Genomic DNA, 16046 nt, shown 5'->3' with positions numbered 1-16046 from the left:
TTTTCAGTGTATCAACAAGTTCTCCTGAAATTGAAAGGCTCCTTGTGTCTTTCATACAGCTGTTTCAACAGTGCCTCTTAACTTGCCTTACAGTCTTCTACTGATTTTTACTCTGTATTATGAAAACTGTAAGAGCTGCAAGATATTTTCTGTTTTTCCTTTACAACGTTACTAACCATTTTGTGAATTGTTTTAAATTATATTTCCTGTCTATTTGCACACTGCTGTTTAGGCTGGAATATAGCATGTATTTAATTTTTTTCTTGGCCTCATTACGTTTTGTTCCTTGCTTCACTGCAGCAGATGTCCTGTTAGTTCATAAATCTCATCTATTCTAATCACTGTAAATTCTCTGTTTCCTCTAGCTTGTGTCACCAGCAAGACTAGTCACTTTGGAAATGGCATTTCTGAAGGGTCATTTTATAAAACATATAAGAGGAGCCATTGTGCAGTGCTGGTGCTTAAGGCTGAGGGCTTATCACTCAGCCTCTAAGCAGCTGTCACGGTCTGTTCTCCGTTTACAGGCTGGTTTCGGTAGCTATTGCATGCCGAGGTGGTCACCAAGGTGAGTGTCTTTGGCCTCAAACTAGTAGCACAGCAAAGTCTTCGCTGGGATTTGTGATCTGTATGCGATAAAAATGACATCATATTTGTAGGGTGGTCTTATAAAGGAGAGCTGCTAGTTCAAAGTCAGTTTTGTTGGAAAAAAAGTCTTTCTGAAGACAGAGGTTTTGCGGCACTTAGAAACAGGCAGTTATGCAGAACCAAGAACACGCAATGGCTATTCCATCCCAGGATCCTCTTGTACAAGAACACAATGTGCAAGTCTCCTGTGCCTCGTGCTTGGCTTTTTCCCTTCTTCCAAGAGCACAGATGGTTTGGTACTTGGTATGTTGATATAGGTCTGTGGTTTAGCTGAGATCAGTCATGTTCAATAATTCTCCCTTGTTTTCATGCTTATAGGTGTCAGTGCCTCCACTACACTCTTCTCTCAGTGCTGATCCTGCTTTGGGTCTGCTTTGATGGCACAGACACTGTGTGCTGAAACTAACATGTGGCTGCTAATAGTCTTCCTTGTACTGCTGCTGCTTCTTCATCTCCTTCCCACTCATTAGCACTTCTGTATTGTGTTGGATATCCACAGGAAACTCTTGGGCAGAGATATTAATCTTTCTTGGATGCCTGTACATCCTCTGGCAGAATGAGCCTTGGCTGGTGCTGCTTTGATGCTCTGGGGTCTGTGTGAGTGGATAGAGTGCACTGTTGAATTTTGTCGTTTTATTTTGTTAGGCTGTGCAGCAGTGATGTTTCGGAGCAAGAGCTATTTCAGCTCCTCAAACTATTGAGCTCTCCCCTGGCCTGGACCCTGTGCTGGACTGACTCCCCTTGTCAGCTGCACTGTATTCCACGATACATATAGTGCCTCGTGGCTACAATTCACACTTGCAAGAGGATACTATTCACTGTCTTGGATAACTGAGCTTCATATTCATCAATTAGAATAACAGGATGAAAGCTAGATACTACTATTCCTTTTTCTTCAATACCTCCATCCTGTTTTTCATTTCTTTCTGATATTTCAGATGTATGTCTGATGATGCTGTAGACATAACCAGGGAGAATGAGTGGTGATGGAAACATGTTAAGTTTTGGTTGGATTGCTGAAGGGCAGTTTCCAAAGTCTTATGATACTGCTATAGCAAAATTCAACTCAGCTGTTTCATAGATGTTTTAATTAATTAATGTATTTATTTAATTTTGTGAGATTTGCTAGCTTTTTAATGACCTTTTGTATTTGTTTCTATTTGTGAGCGACTCAGTTTACTTACTTTTCGAGCCCAGGATGCTGCAGCGTCATGTGTCATGCTATGCTGACTTTGATAGTCCACTGGTGATTGCAGAAGGCAGAAATCCTTCCTGTTGCACAGAAACATGCTGTTATATTCCCTTCAACTAATTTTTCAGATATGCTACTTTAATTACCAAAGTTAATGCTTGGAGGTCTGATTGCTGAAAAACTTTGGTGACAGATTAAAGCTTCCTGGCTGGAGCTGGTTTGCTGTGTTTGCAAAGGGGCAATTCAAACAAGCGTGAGCTTACATCAGTTGAACACAGACAAGAAATGCAGATGTAAACCAGACTAAATAAACAAGTAAAGTGGAGAGTGGTCTGAGCTCTTTCTGGTGTTTGCATAATGAAAGTTGCTCATATTTGAAGTTGTTAATTGTGGGCAATTTTTCCTTGGTGTTGTGAGGTTTGAATTATTCAGAACTATGTTTGATGATAAAATGCTAAAACCTCAACAAATTCTGAGTAAGATGCAGTTGATCAAGTCATCCAGTAAATAGAATTTTATCTAATGGACTAATTTAATGGGGCTGTTTGAAATGTACTGTGTAGAAGCCACGGATAGAGTTAAATTTCAAGGACGAATATAATTTTTAATGCTTTCTTCTCACTCTCTCTCTCTCTTCCCTGAAAGGACTCCGTAGAATATTTGAATTCCCTCTCTGGTGAACAGTTCAGCTTTGTGCCATCCATAAGTGCAAAGTCCTTCGAAAAGAGCCCACTGAAGGCATGCTAGTGAGACCCCGAGTCACGGACGGAGCAAACTTTCCTGGCCTATCACCACACCCTGGCCTCAAATCCTCTTTGGAGCAGCTACCAAAGAGGCTGAACTTTGGTGTTTTCTGCTGTGCTGCCCGGCACCTTTTCCAAAGGATGATGGAAACCTGCATTTAGGTCGTACTGCGTGAGAGTGAGATACCTGCCCTGCTCCCTGACAGTCTCTCCCTGCTTCATCCTCACCAGCAGCACCAGATGTGCAGGCGGCTGCAAAGAGCTTCCTTCCCTGAGCACAGGTGCTCTCTTTCAACAAAAAAGTAAGTGTTGGTCAGTAAATGAAGGGCAAATATATTACTGTATGTTCAGATTTAAAAAAAAATGCTACTCCTTGGGGGCCTGAGCCGGGGAGAAGGCAGTCCAGAAGTCTGGCAGGGGTTGGGTTGGCTGGATTAGGAAAGTGCCAATGCCAGCCCTCTACCCTTAATGTGTCTGGCAAGGCAGCTCTCCCAGATGAGGTGAGATGAGGTGAACCCAAGACTCTCTTTTTAGGAAGGGTTACTTGGTTTAAAACGCTTTGCTAGCAAAATACTGCTTCTGAATTCTTGAAACTTTTAACTAGCTCCAGTTCACCTTTGCCTTTATTTTACGTTGAAAAGTACTTTACCTGAAGTGTTCTCATCAGCCATACACAGAATAGTTTAGTGTTCACCTGTCTCATTTCTTTACTGTCCAAGGTGAATCTCAGGGGACTAAAACTCTGAACGAAGTGGCTTCAGGCTATTCATCTGGAAAACAGAGCCACTTAGACCTTTGTGAAGAAAATAATTTAGTAATCAGTGCAAGAGACTTGTCTCTAAGCCAACTCATTTAGAAAAATTGCCAGTGTAGTAATTACAAACATTTTATCATAATGCTGATGATGTCTTTCCATTATTATCAGCATTTCTTCTTCCCTACAGCTACAGGACTGAGCTGGTTTTGCATCCTCTTCCCTGGTCCTGCATTAGAAATACTTTTTCATTTGAGATTGTCTCTGCAGAGCTGCACATTGAGCAGGGACATTTATTTTCCTGAAACTTTCCCTGCAGACTGATGCAGCTAAAACCATTGGGAAATGAGGAAGACGTTGTTACTTCATGGCTACCATCTAGTATTTGGTTAAGTCCATTAAAGGAAAAGCTTTAAAAACAAGTTTGTTCCAGGAATGGCATTAAAGATAATATGTAGGGTGTTATGCAAGTTCTGCTCAAGGAAAACTTTTTGCTTGTCCTCTCCTGGCAGGGGTAGGAATGATTTGTTAGCATTTTTCCAAAAATTTATGAGAAAATAACTTTCTGGTAGGGAAACACAAAAAAAAGCTTTAACAGCGCTGATGCATTATTGCTTGTAGATATTGATAGGGTTTGTAATTTTGGAGAGGGTAACTATTTCCATTAAAAATCCATGGTTGCTGCTTAGTGGTAAAAACACTGCAAAGAGATACATGGGTTGTTGCTGGGGGAGCATTTCTCCCTATGATGACTGCTCTGTGCTTCTCTCAGGAGAGAACACCACCCCTTACTTACTAATGTGCTCCATGCAGCTATATACAGGATTTATCAACTGCACTGCAGTTGATAAATCCCAGAGGGCGTAAGTTAAGGATGTCCTGACATCAGTGTTCAGAGACCAAGAGGAAGGGAAGCCACCTCCAGCTGGACTTTATACTGAGCTATTTGTCTCTGCAAGCGTCAGCAGATTTAGATTACTTCTGTTGTTGTCTACAAGTTCCTCCTGCACGTTCTGTGATGATTAAGGTCCTTGGAGGTTTTGGATCACTTATGTTTCTCAGTGTAGCTACAGATTGTGAACATAAGGGTTGCATCAAGTATATTAAGTAATGAATTAGAAGGCAGAGGTTCCCTTACCATCTGTGTACTTTGGGTAGAAAAATTCCTGCTGACTTGACATTTCTTGCTACTGAAAAAGATAATGTGGTCAGGTAGCTGAATGTTAACGTGAAGCTTGGCAGCTTTTTCACCTGACATACAATTGCTGCTGCCTGGCTGCTACCAGTGCCAAAGACCATTTTGTTAGATGACTTAATCTGATTCTATCAGGAACCATTTGTGGATTCCAATACAGATGTAGGATGATACTTTTTTTTTTTTTTAAAGTTAATTTACATGAATTCAAAACATGCTCATCATGGAACAGCCCTTATCCTGTTCCTGATATGCTCTGAAGTCATGTCTGAGCAGGTTGTGCACATAGTCTAAACTATGCAGGACAGTGACTTCACTTTTATTATTTGCAGCAAATGTTCTTAGACCATGATGGCTAAAATAAAAAAGGCCAGCTATTTATTTTTTAAATGTTGAAACTCTCTCCATATCTCTTTGCAGTTTATTGTGTGATGACTTTCTGTACAGACTGAACCATACAGCAGAGGTTTGAGGCTGATATTTCAAAACCTCAAGTGTTATAATGAAGTGCCAAAACCTTAAATAGACCTGGCTCACATGGACAAACTGTAGTATCTTCTGATCACTTCTAGTTAGGACTCCTAAAAAAATATAAAAATAGAAAAAATATATATGGTCTCAGACTTTTCCAAAGCAGTTGCAGCTAAAGGAATAACTGTCTGGAAACCAGCTGAGGAAACTCAGCACCACAGTTCTGGAACAGGAACAGAAACCTGTGAGCAATGGATCCTGTCCTCTTGCTTCAGTGGAGTGATGCTGATAACTTTTAGTTCATATGTGGTGTTCATTAAACCCAAGGGGAAAAAATGGACAGCTGGAGTTTTATTTCCTGGGCAACAATATGGATTAGTGCAAGGAAAAACCCAGCAAAACATAATACTTATTTCTTCTTTGTCTACACAACCCATTTCTACTTCTTGTGGGATTGGTCTGAGATTCTGTCTCTGTTTTCATCCTATTCTCAGACAACAAATATTATTGACTCATCATTAGTTGCTTCATATAGAAGAAGTTTCCTGTGTTCTGCCAAGCAATGGCAGTAGGAAACCTGTGTTTCTAGGGAACAGAGGCAAGCTGGAAATGCTAATGTCTTTTCCTCTATATAACATCCACAGGTTTGCCAGTTTCTTTTTTATCACCAGGCACATAGAATCAGCTGTGTTATTAGGATGGAGAACAACAAAGAAAGCACAGGCCCTGCCTTCAGATTATGAAATGTCTAGGTTTAAGTCTTCAGGGAATCTGGACAGTGCTCTGCTTGACTGAAGAGCAGATCCTAGGTACAGTAAACCCATTACCAGAGAAATCACGTCCTTCTGACTTGTACCTGGCTCAATAAATGATGCCCAAGACACATAGTCAGACCTCATTATTCTCCCTTGATTTGTGCCTGTGCTCAGCAATGTGGATGGGTATTTTCCCTCTCTTGTCTTTTTATGGGTTTATGGACTGTGGAATAGCTGTTGCTTGTCCACTGTGAAAGTGGATGAGCTAAATATTTACCAGTGGGTTTTTTTGGTACCAACATTAGAGCCTGGAAATGGGCTACTGCGTTTCAGGTTTCTGTTGGGTCCTTCCTTTGTTCCAGTTCCCTACCAATAATGAGGCCAAGTCAGTCAGAGCATTGAGATGGTTCATGTTACTGATGTGCTCAGCATTTACAGAACTTTATTTCTTTGAAAAGAGAGAAAAATCTGAGTCTTTTTGCTCTGTTATGAAGGCCGTTGCTTCTTATGCTGAGCAGAGGTTTGCTTGTTTGTTGTTTTTTCCTGGAATTAAACTTCATTGAAACTCTTTATTGCTGCACTGAATGAAAAGTTTCTTCTACCTATAGGTATTTTGTTAATATTGCAAGAAACCAGTATCTGGTGACTTCCAGAAGATAAATTTTCATCCAAATTTGGCTTCTGCTGTTCATGATTCTAGCTGGAATGAGATGCTTCAGTAGATCCAGTATATTCAGGTTTTGGGTGGCAATGAAAAAAGGTACAATTAATATTATTGACCTTTGATTTAGGAGAGCATGTGGATTAGATTATGTTACATTTTCTTTTGAAAGGCATTGCAAATTTTTCCTTTGGCAAAAATTCAGATGCAAAAAAGTGAAGGTCAGCTTTTCATTTGATATGACCCTTTATTACCTGGGTTTGCTTCTAATCATGCTCTCGCAGTTGTTCTTTTATTGCTGCAATTGCATTGTGCTTAGAGTAAGTGGCACAAAACCCAGGACTGTTGTGTTTATCCTGATGACCTTTACAGCAAGCTTGCTTTGTGTGTCTCTGAAGAGTTAACAGGTCTTTTTGAATTCTGACCTGTATGCATGTCTTAAGTACCAATTTAGCTCCTAGACTACTCTAAAGCTTCAGCATTAAGTCAGGAGATAATCAGTAGTTCTGGCTTTCACCAACTTTCCTAGGTTTACAGAATTATAGAGCTTTCTCTTACAAGGAAATTTCTTGATCTTATTAACAGGGAAAACAAGAAGCTTAAAGCTGGCACAAAAACATTTTTGTTTTTGCCTTTTTTTTATTTTTTTATTTTTTTTTTCTTAATCTCCAGTGTCTGATCATAGCATGTTTCCTTGGTTTCATGCATCTCATTTAAAACAGCAGATTTGCCCCAGCCTCTGCTGGGGAGACTGGTCATCCTTAGACAGTCATGTTTCTTCTTTCTTTTCTCCTCAGTATCTTTCTGATTAGGAGTGTCCAATTATGACCTAATTGCCTTCTTTCTATTTATTGACCAGCTCTTCTTCTGAACAAGGGTCAGTGCTGACCTGCTTTCTCTGCTGGATATGGTCGCATATTTTTGTAGCTCTTCTGAGACAAGCTATTAAAGAAAGAAAGAAATCCTAATTTATCCGGCTTGTGGATAAGCAGGATTTAAAATGCTGCAATTTACTTCATAACTCCCTGTAATGAGCAGAAGGGGGCACCTACTTATTTTCTTAAGCTTAGCAACTCTAGTGCATGCTATATGAACAGGGGTGCAGCTACTGTTCCTAATATCTACTTTCCTCTGCTTATTTTAACACTTTCTGTATAGGTCAATCAGTATTTTTAACTGCAATATGTGATTATGACCTGCAGTCATCTAGTAGAGGTTGCATAAGGATGTGTTTTAAGCTAAAACGAGGGTATGCACACTGTATCTTGAAAGAAGTTTCTTTCAGCTCTCTTCTTCACAGACCTTTCTGGAGGCTTTTCCTAGTTTATTCTTAGCTTCTCCTGACACCCACAAATGACTGCAGAAAGATGGGTTATCTCCATCGCATATTGACTGTCAGCAAGCAGGACTCCTTCACTTCTTCAGGCCAATAACAGCAGGAAAACAGCTGACCCTCACCTGGTTTTATTCTGAGCAATGACGCTGACTCATGGTTTTCTGTAACCTTGTGGGGGATTCTTCCATAAAAGCAGTGATGTATTAAAAGTAAAGGTAGATGGCATCAGAAAAAATAGCTTCAGCTGCTATGAGTTATTTGTGTCCATTTGGCAATCTGCTTTTACCCTCAATTAAACACCATATTGCCCTGGTGTTCCAGCATATGCATTGCTACACAAAACAGCTATGACATAAAAACTACTATATTAAAGAGATGTGCGACCATGCAATAAGACTATTAGATGCTTAGGAAGATGACCACTGCAACCTATTCTTAAATACACCGATTTTTCTAACTGGCAATTTGTACAGTCTAGGGAGACTGGGAGCATATTCTCCCTGTCTGACCTCCTTCTGGATTTCGAAGGATCTATTTCATGTTGTCATCACAGTTCATGCCTTGCCATTTCCATATGATAGGAGGAGACATTGGGCAATCCTACCTTATGCCAAAGCAGCTGGTAGCTACATAAGGTATGGTATCAGAAAGCAGCTTGGTATTATCAGAGGAAAATGCTGAAGGCCCATCTTCAGACCTTGTAAAATGTCCTTAGTTTGTCATTGTGAAAACATGAGGTGATATCTCTGGTGGTTCTCACACACTTATTTTGGCTTTGTATTGCTGCTCAGCAGGAAAGTGTTGAGGGGACTGAGCCAGCTCATACTTGTCTTCACTGTGGCCTGGTGGGGTGGCTCATAGGGAAAATCACAAACGAGACATCTGGTCGAAATCCTACAGCTGAAGTTGCAGCTACTTATGCAACCATCCATCACCCATCACCGCTCTTGGGCTCTTTGGCAGGTCAGTGGCATTTTCTTATGAACACCCGTATAGTTGTTGTGTTTTGATAAGAAGTAAAAAAGGACTTCCTGGCTAGAGACACAGAGCTCTTTATGATGTTTTCCATGAGAACACCTGTGCTGGAGGTGAAGAGTGCATAGTACTTAAGGATAGATTTAATATCCTGTCCATTGAACTTTTGTAAGAAGAGAGCTGAGAGTGGTAATGCCTACGGTACTTTGTGAAAGGAGATGTGCTTTTAATGAGCTCCTCAATAGTAGGATAATAAAAGCAATAATTCTTCTAGTATTCTCTTCTAGTATTCTGCTTCTGTTATCTCTATCTATGTTTTCTGAGGTCACTAAAGCAGTAAGCAATGGGGAAGATAAGATTCCAAGGAGATGAACTGTAGAGTAGAGAAAAACATCACACACAGCAGTATGGATTGTTCTACTTCCAGCTCTTGGTGAGGGAGTCAAACAATGTAGAGAACAGACTAAGCAATTTCCCAGGACACTGGTCATGACAGATTTCCAGTATGACGTGAGCTTCATCTTGTAGTCTCCAAGCATCATTTGTTACATTCAGACTGAGAATCCGCGATTTTCCTCTAATCAGGAGACCAAACTATAATATTTTGTCTGGGGGAGGGAAATTATCTTTATAGCCAAGGGCTCTGAATTGTTTTGGGTTCAATAGATTTGTTCAGTTTCTTTCCTCCCGGAAAACTGTCATACACTGCATGTACTGATTTGCGTTGCTGAAATTTTTAGCATAATAGGTTGGATGCAGTAGCAAAAAGAAGATGTCATTTAAATGTCTGAAGTGTGCTCTATTCTCAGCTGTGGTGACCTCTAGCCCTAGGCAGCAGGCATGCATTTTCCTGTGACTTCATTAGACTCTGCATACAAGAACCAAATCTGGCTGTTTACATATTAAAGCAGCATAATGTTGAGTTACTCATCTGTTTTAAATTCTTGGCACTAGAGCATCTTAGTTGGATCAGTCCAAAGGTCCATCCAGCCCAGGATCCTCTTTCCAACAGTGACCAGTAAAAACTGCCTAGGGAGAAGCACTGGGCCAAGGGCAAGCACACGGTCCTCACCCTTTAATTTCCCAGGTTCCAGCGATTTCTGTTCAGGGACTTCCTAAGCCCTAAGGTGTATACTGTTTAATAGCACCAAATGTTTGTTTTGGTTTGGTTTTGTTCTGTTTTGTTTGTTTATTTTTTCCTTCAATATATTGTTGAATTGCTTTTTCAACTCATCTAAGATTTAGTATTCACAACATTCTGTGGCAATGAGTCCAGTAGTTTTAACAAGGCTTTTGTTTTTGAAGAAGCATTGGAGGATTTCTCTAGTTTACAAGCATGTCACTCATATGTACTACTCCTGACTTTTCATGGGCAAATATAAAACCTTTAAGATGAACAGTGATTTATGGAATTTCCTGGAAAGAGAAATGTGTTCTTTGGGCCATCAGTAGTATGCAGCTGTTCATGAACTTAATATTTCGCATACCATCTAACTTGTGGCTGTTTTAGCTGTGAATGATGTCACTTTTGCCTACAGAGATGTCTTTCAAATACACCTCTAATTTCGTAGTATTTTATGCCACTGAGCAGCAAATTTTATTCTCCTGCATAGAAAATGCATTGCAATTGTGTTTAGGCCTTAATTTGTTCTTTCTCTGATGTGGCTTTAAGTAGAACAAGCAAGTTTTGTCCTGGAATATTAAATAATTATTTTACTACAGATGTTTTGGTTAATTAAAAGGTCTAGCTAAGCCCCAAGTTGTAGTACAAGATTTATTTTGATTGCCAAAGCCTTGAGTTGCCTTTACAGCAGAGCTCTTGTCCATATCCAAGTTCTGTTCATATGCTGTTCACATGTGGCTTTGCAGGCAATTCTGTCTCCATTGGCCAAAGGACTCCCTGTCATTGACAGGGTGTGTATGAGAACGGCGTTGTTAAATACATGTTGTGTGTGTACACAGGTGATGGAGAAACAAAGGACAGTGGTAACAGATTATAAGTGACAGGATCAAACTGCACTTTCTTATGCCAGAAGGAACCTTGCAATCTAATCTGACTGTTTTTGCATCACATAAACTATGAAATTTAATCCCTTGCTATTCCAGCAGGCAACTTTTTTATTTTAGGTGCTGGCCATGTACCTCTTCTCTCTATAACATTACTGACAGTGTTAAAGCCTACTTTTATTGCATACTGTGGCATGGTAATGATTTCGCTTCATGTACCATGCTGTAAACATCCAAGCCAGATTGTTGACAGTCTTAATGCATTTTGGAGCGAACGCATTTCCTGAGGTACGATGTGTTCCACCTTATCCTTTAGTTAATACATCAATTCTCCTGCCTCAGGCAGAGATGCTTAGGCTTGTGTCTCTTGGTTGTTGCTTTTAATTTGAGTTCAGTTATGAGCGCTGAAGAAACTGTCTCAGATATTACAATTGCTTTAAATTCACAACAGAAGCGGTCTGTGAGCCATCACTTGGTTTTCAGATATTCACACTGCCTAGGCTGTGCCAGGCAGCTGTAGGGAATGTCCTTCCACTCCAGCTGCATAGGACAGCAATTATACTCAAGTTCCATTGAAGTTACATGAGTTGAACTCCTCTGCTGAACTAACTAGTGAACATCCTACTGCTCTTGAAAGGAGTGGTCCTGCTTGGGTTTCCCCACCTTGCCCTCACTTGGAGCTCTATGTTCCCAGCACTTCTTTTGCATTAGCTCTTGCATTTGCTGAATGCTTTAGTGAACTAATTCAACTCACTAATTAGATAGCGAATATCCCAACTGGAGAAACAAACAAACAAAATCAAAACAAAACCAAACTAAATGAAAAAAATGTGCTGGTGAACTGCTACAACTTACTTCCAAGTGGTGAATTTCAGGCACAATGAACAGACAGTCCAAAACATGCCCGAAGTCGTGCTTTCCCTCGGGTATCTGATGGAACAGCAGTGAAGTGTGAAAGTTCTGTGAAATACATTCTTGACTACCTATATTTTATCATCTCCCTCTATTTTCTGCCTTTTGATTACTGCTTCTAGTCTGGCATGCAGAGTGGTTATCAAAGAGTTCCAGTTCATATAGAAGGGTGGGCTTTGCTCTTGTGGCTGAGCAAAAAGCTTGAAAATATGGAATGTGCGCAGTCCAGGCTTTCTGCAGTCAGAAACCGGGGATGAACCCAGTTGGGGTGTGGTTTTGGCTCTACTACTCCTCTCAGATTTCATTTCCAAGATATTAGGTTTTGTCTCCTTGAAAACTGAATATAAGTGTGTTTGCCAGTGTTTTACAGACATTGTGTAGCTGAAAGGCTGGCTGAGAATCTGTGGCTAATTGAGTTGTTGTTTAAGCCCTTGTAATGAAGAAGTCCTGTTAAAGTAGCTGTCAGTCTTTCTGTAGAATTTTTCCTGTGAAGATATAGTAACATATCGGTGTCTTAAGGATGCTTTGAAACATGGTCAGGTGAATTAGTTCACCTGAAGAGAGAATATGTCTAAATTATAGTCTCATTTTACTTTGTATCTGACCTAAGCCAGTCTCTAAGACTGCAAAGCCAAAAGAAACCCAGGCTGTGGTGTCCTCTATTTTGCTCTTTTTCCCCTCCCATTTTGGCATCTTCCATGGCTCCTGCCACTTGTGAGGTAAGTAAGTGGAAAGTTGGCAGTATTTCCCACAGGACACCTTCGAGCTTGGCTTAAAGCAAGACATGCTGATGATCTTGTGGGGAGGCTGCTTCAACATGACCCTCTACCCCATTGTGTAGTTCACCAGTGTTGGCTTGAGTAAAACCAACCCATTGGTCTTGAGGTTGGTGGAAAATCATCAGAGTTTCATTAAGATGTGGAGGTGAGCTGATTAGTCACATTGATTTACAGCAATGAACTTTGGGGTGCAATCTGAATTTCGGGGAAGGCTGTTTGCTCTGTGACAGTTCTCTGGTTTTGTTTATGATTGACCAGAGTGGCCTTTTATCTCAGTGTTTGGCAGTAGGTGAAGCAATTGTACTGTTTTGGCTGCCCTCTGACAGCTTCTCACAAGGATGCTGGGATTTGAGACAAGTATGAATCAATTTACTTCTCAGAAGAATTCTGAGAACTGGCTCTCTGCCACTCTGCCTGGAAATGGGACAAAAATAATGTCACTGCTCCATTCTCTTCTACTTTACTGAAATGCCCTAAAATCCTCAGGCTAGAAAAATGGTCCACAAAACAAAAAACCCCCCACGTTTCTGTTGTTAATAGTGGTGGAGTTTAAAGTGACTGAAAGATCTGAAGTACTTGTCTTTTCTTGGTGAACTGAAGCAGAGAAATATGGATTGAACAGTCAAGCAGTCATGTACTAATCTGCAAAGAGCAAGTGGTGTGATTTTGACTCAGGAAGAAATCATGCTTGGGTATGAGTGATGCACAGCGGGGGAGCAAGGCTGGGGACTCCTGAACTAGCAGCATGAGCGGCTCCCACTTGAACTGAGGAGCTTCACTCCCCAGTTCCACACTGTACCCATTTGTTCTCTGCAGAGCTGCCTCAGATTTAGGAAACCTGTAAGGGTGGAAAGATATTGCTTCAAACACATGGTATCAGAAGATGTTATTGTGTTATGTTGTCTGCCTTGCCATGTGTAGAAGAGTGGAAAATGTAAGGGCAGGTGATAAATGCAGCAGGAGTCATTTGGGGAAATGTTTAGTTGTGGCTTTAAGGTTGGGATTACACCTCTGAAGAGCAGACATCCCATATTATTTGTCACAGGAAAAGATAATTTTCTTCCAGTAATACAAACACACCTTTTGAAAAACAATGTTTTAAGTTTCTTAGGATCTAATTAAGGAAGCGTGTGCAATAAGCCATGGAGTTGGCCCCTTCCCAGAGCTGGTGTGACCATGCAGAGCAGCGTCCCACCCGCTGGGCTCTGACGCCAGTACTGGTTTTTGATACCTGCAATATTCCCATCTCTGGAGATAACCTCTGGCAGCTGAAGGACTGTGCCTCTTTCAGCGCCTTAACTTTTGTCTCATTTGTTGACAAGATTAATATGTTCATATTTCATAGCAGTTTTGAGGATACAAAACAAGGCTGGTTTCAGTGTTGTCTCTGGAATGTTAAGATGCTTTAGTGTGATTTTGCAGGGCTATTATACTCAATAACACAATTTGCTTTTTCTATTCTTGTTTAATTAATTTGGAATTAAAAGGATATGTCTAGAATTAAGCATTTTCTTGCCAATTTAAGATCACTTATAATATATTTGGACCTTGAACAGAGATTAAAATTTAGTATATTAGTTACTTTTAGCCAGCTTAACATTTTTTAACACAGAGAGAAAAATCTGTCTTATGTTACTAAGCCTATAATTCTAAATTAAACTGATTTAACAGATCTGACAAATAATTAGTGAAACTGGAAATTAGATAAATTCTGATTCATTAGCATCTGGTTTTAGAATGTGATCGTAAGGGAACTTGAATGGGAAGAGGATGCTGGAAGTGTATCTGTTGGTAAAGTAATAATTAGGGAATATAAAATTAATTTAGTCAAGATTTAAGGTTGCCTTAACTGTCAGTACTCAACTTTTTCCCACGATGAAACATAAAAGAGTACTAACGATTACTCTGTTGTTACAAAACTGAAGTGAAAGTGAGGGTCATCGAAATTCCTGTGAGGACCTTGAACATATTGAATAAACTTAGATGAATCAGTATCTTGTTTTGACTGAGAAATAATTAAATTATCTGATTGATCTCTGGAGGGTCAGCTGGTGTTATGGGACTGTGGGGTAGAACTGGAGGGAACAGGATGAGGCAAGTGAACTGAAACACAGTAAAAACTGAAGGAAAAACTTATCCTACCCACTGCAGAGATAAACCTCAAAACTGAGCATCAATTTGTCTTAGTTTGATGTATCTAGTACAACATACACTGTAGTTATGTAGCTGTTTGATATGAGCTGTTGTTAAATGGTGCTAACACTTCTTCCATCTGCAGGAATTTCTTTGGCTTATATGTGGACAGCTGGTGGTCTGTGAAGAACTGACTGTTAATGTGGCTTCTGTTCCTCATTTCTAATACTAAAAATACAGGATATACTTTCTTAATCTTACTCTCCTGTGCAGCACAGTTGCCCCAAGACTAACTGTGCATCAGTGAAGTGTGGGAATGACAGGATCCATGAGACAAGGTGCCTGATAGGGGTTGGTCTGTGCTAGAGAAATATCTGGGAATCTTTTATGAAGCACTAGAAGGAGTCCAGTTCCATTAAGGATTTTAAGAAGTTCTGGGTCCACAAATAGACTGTAACTCCCAGCAAACCAGCATTTATGCTGGTTTGAAAATGCTGATTTTTTTTCAGCGCTTGTTTCCCACACGTGGCTGTGCCTTAGATAACATAGAAGCACATTGTTCTCACCTGGTTGGAAATTACTTTCTTGCTGCTGGTGGTGAGGTAGGTCCCTAGGTATTAAGCATGGGTCCTCCTTACCCTCTCTGTGCCCCAAAAAGGATTTACCTGTATAGCAGTTATTTTGTTCCCTGACATGCATTTTGGTGAGCAACCAGAGCTTGTGTGCATGTGGAAGAACAAAGCTTTTGGTGTCAAAACAAACTTTGGACATACCGTGGTGATTGCCCTGGATTAGAAGAGTTTCTGGGCCCAAGCTGGAGGTGAGCGATTGCAAGATGAGGGGCTGAGAACTCAGTAGGGCACCCTCAAAGTCCTTGAAAAAAGGGGTCAGAGCTACCATTGACTTAAGATCTGTGAGAAGAGATTTTTGGTTCTTGCTCATAGAGTTTGCATTAAGTGACTGATGGCTGAATTTTTTGTTCTCTGCTTTGTATCTAGTATGCAGTGAGTAGTTTCTTCAGTCCGTAGTGAGACAGTGCACTGTCATTGCAATGATTCATTACCTCAGTGTCATTTTCTACACAATTTATCAAGCCCAAACCAACTTTTAGAAAATGCCCAGTATGTTTACAGTATGGGAAAAATACTCAATAATGGAACTAGCTCTATGGGTAATTAGAGGTTGGGATCAGGGCCATAGATAATACATTATTGAAAGAGCCACTTCTATAAATATGTTGGTAAAATTCAGAAGTACTGGAAAGCAAATTAACAAAGAATAAAGGCCCAAATGTTCAATTGGTCCCAATGTTGCCCCTAAATCTGTGTGAACAAATGTTTGTAACAGAATTAGCCCATTTAGCTATACAGTCTGTGCATTGTGTACTTGCTTTTATTTGTGGTAAATATGAAGAAAAACTTTATATTCCAGTGTTATGTCTCCAAATCTAAACACTGGATCTATAGTATATTTGGTGATGCACAGGAT

This window comes from Nesoenas mayeri (genome assembly GCF_963082525.1).
Source record: "Nesoenas mayeri genome assembly, chromosome: 13".
In the NCBI taxonomy this organism is placed as follows: Eukaryota; Metazoa; Chordata; class Aves; order Columbiformes; family Columbidae; genus Nesoenas; species Nesoenas mayeri.
Note: the sequence above shows the minus strand (reverse complement) of the source record.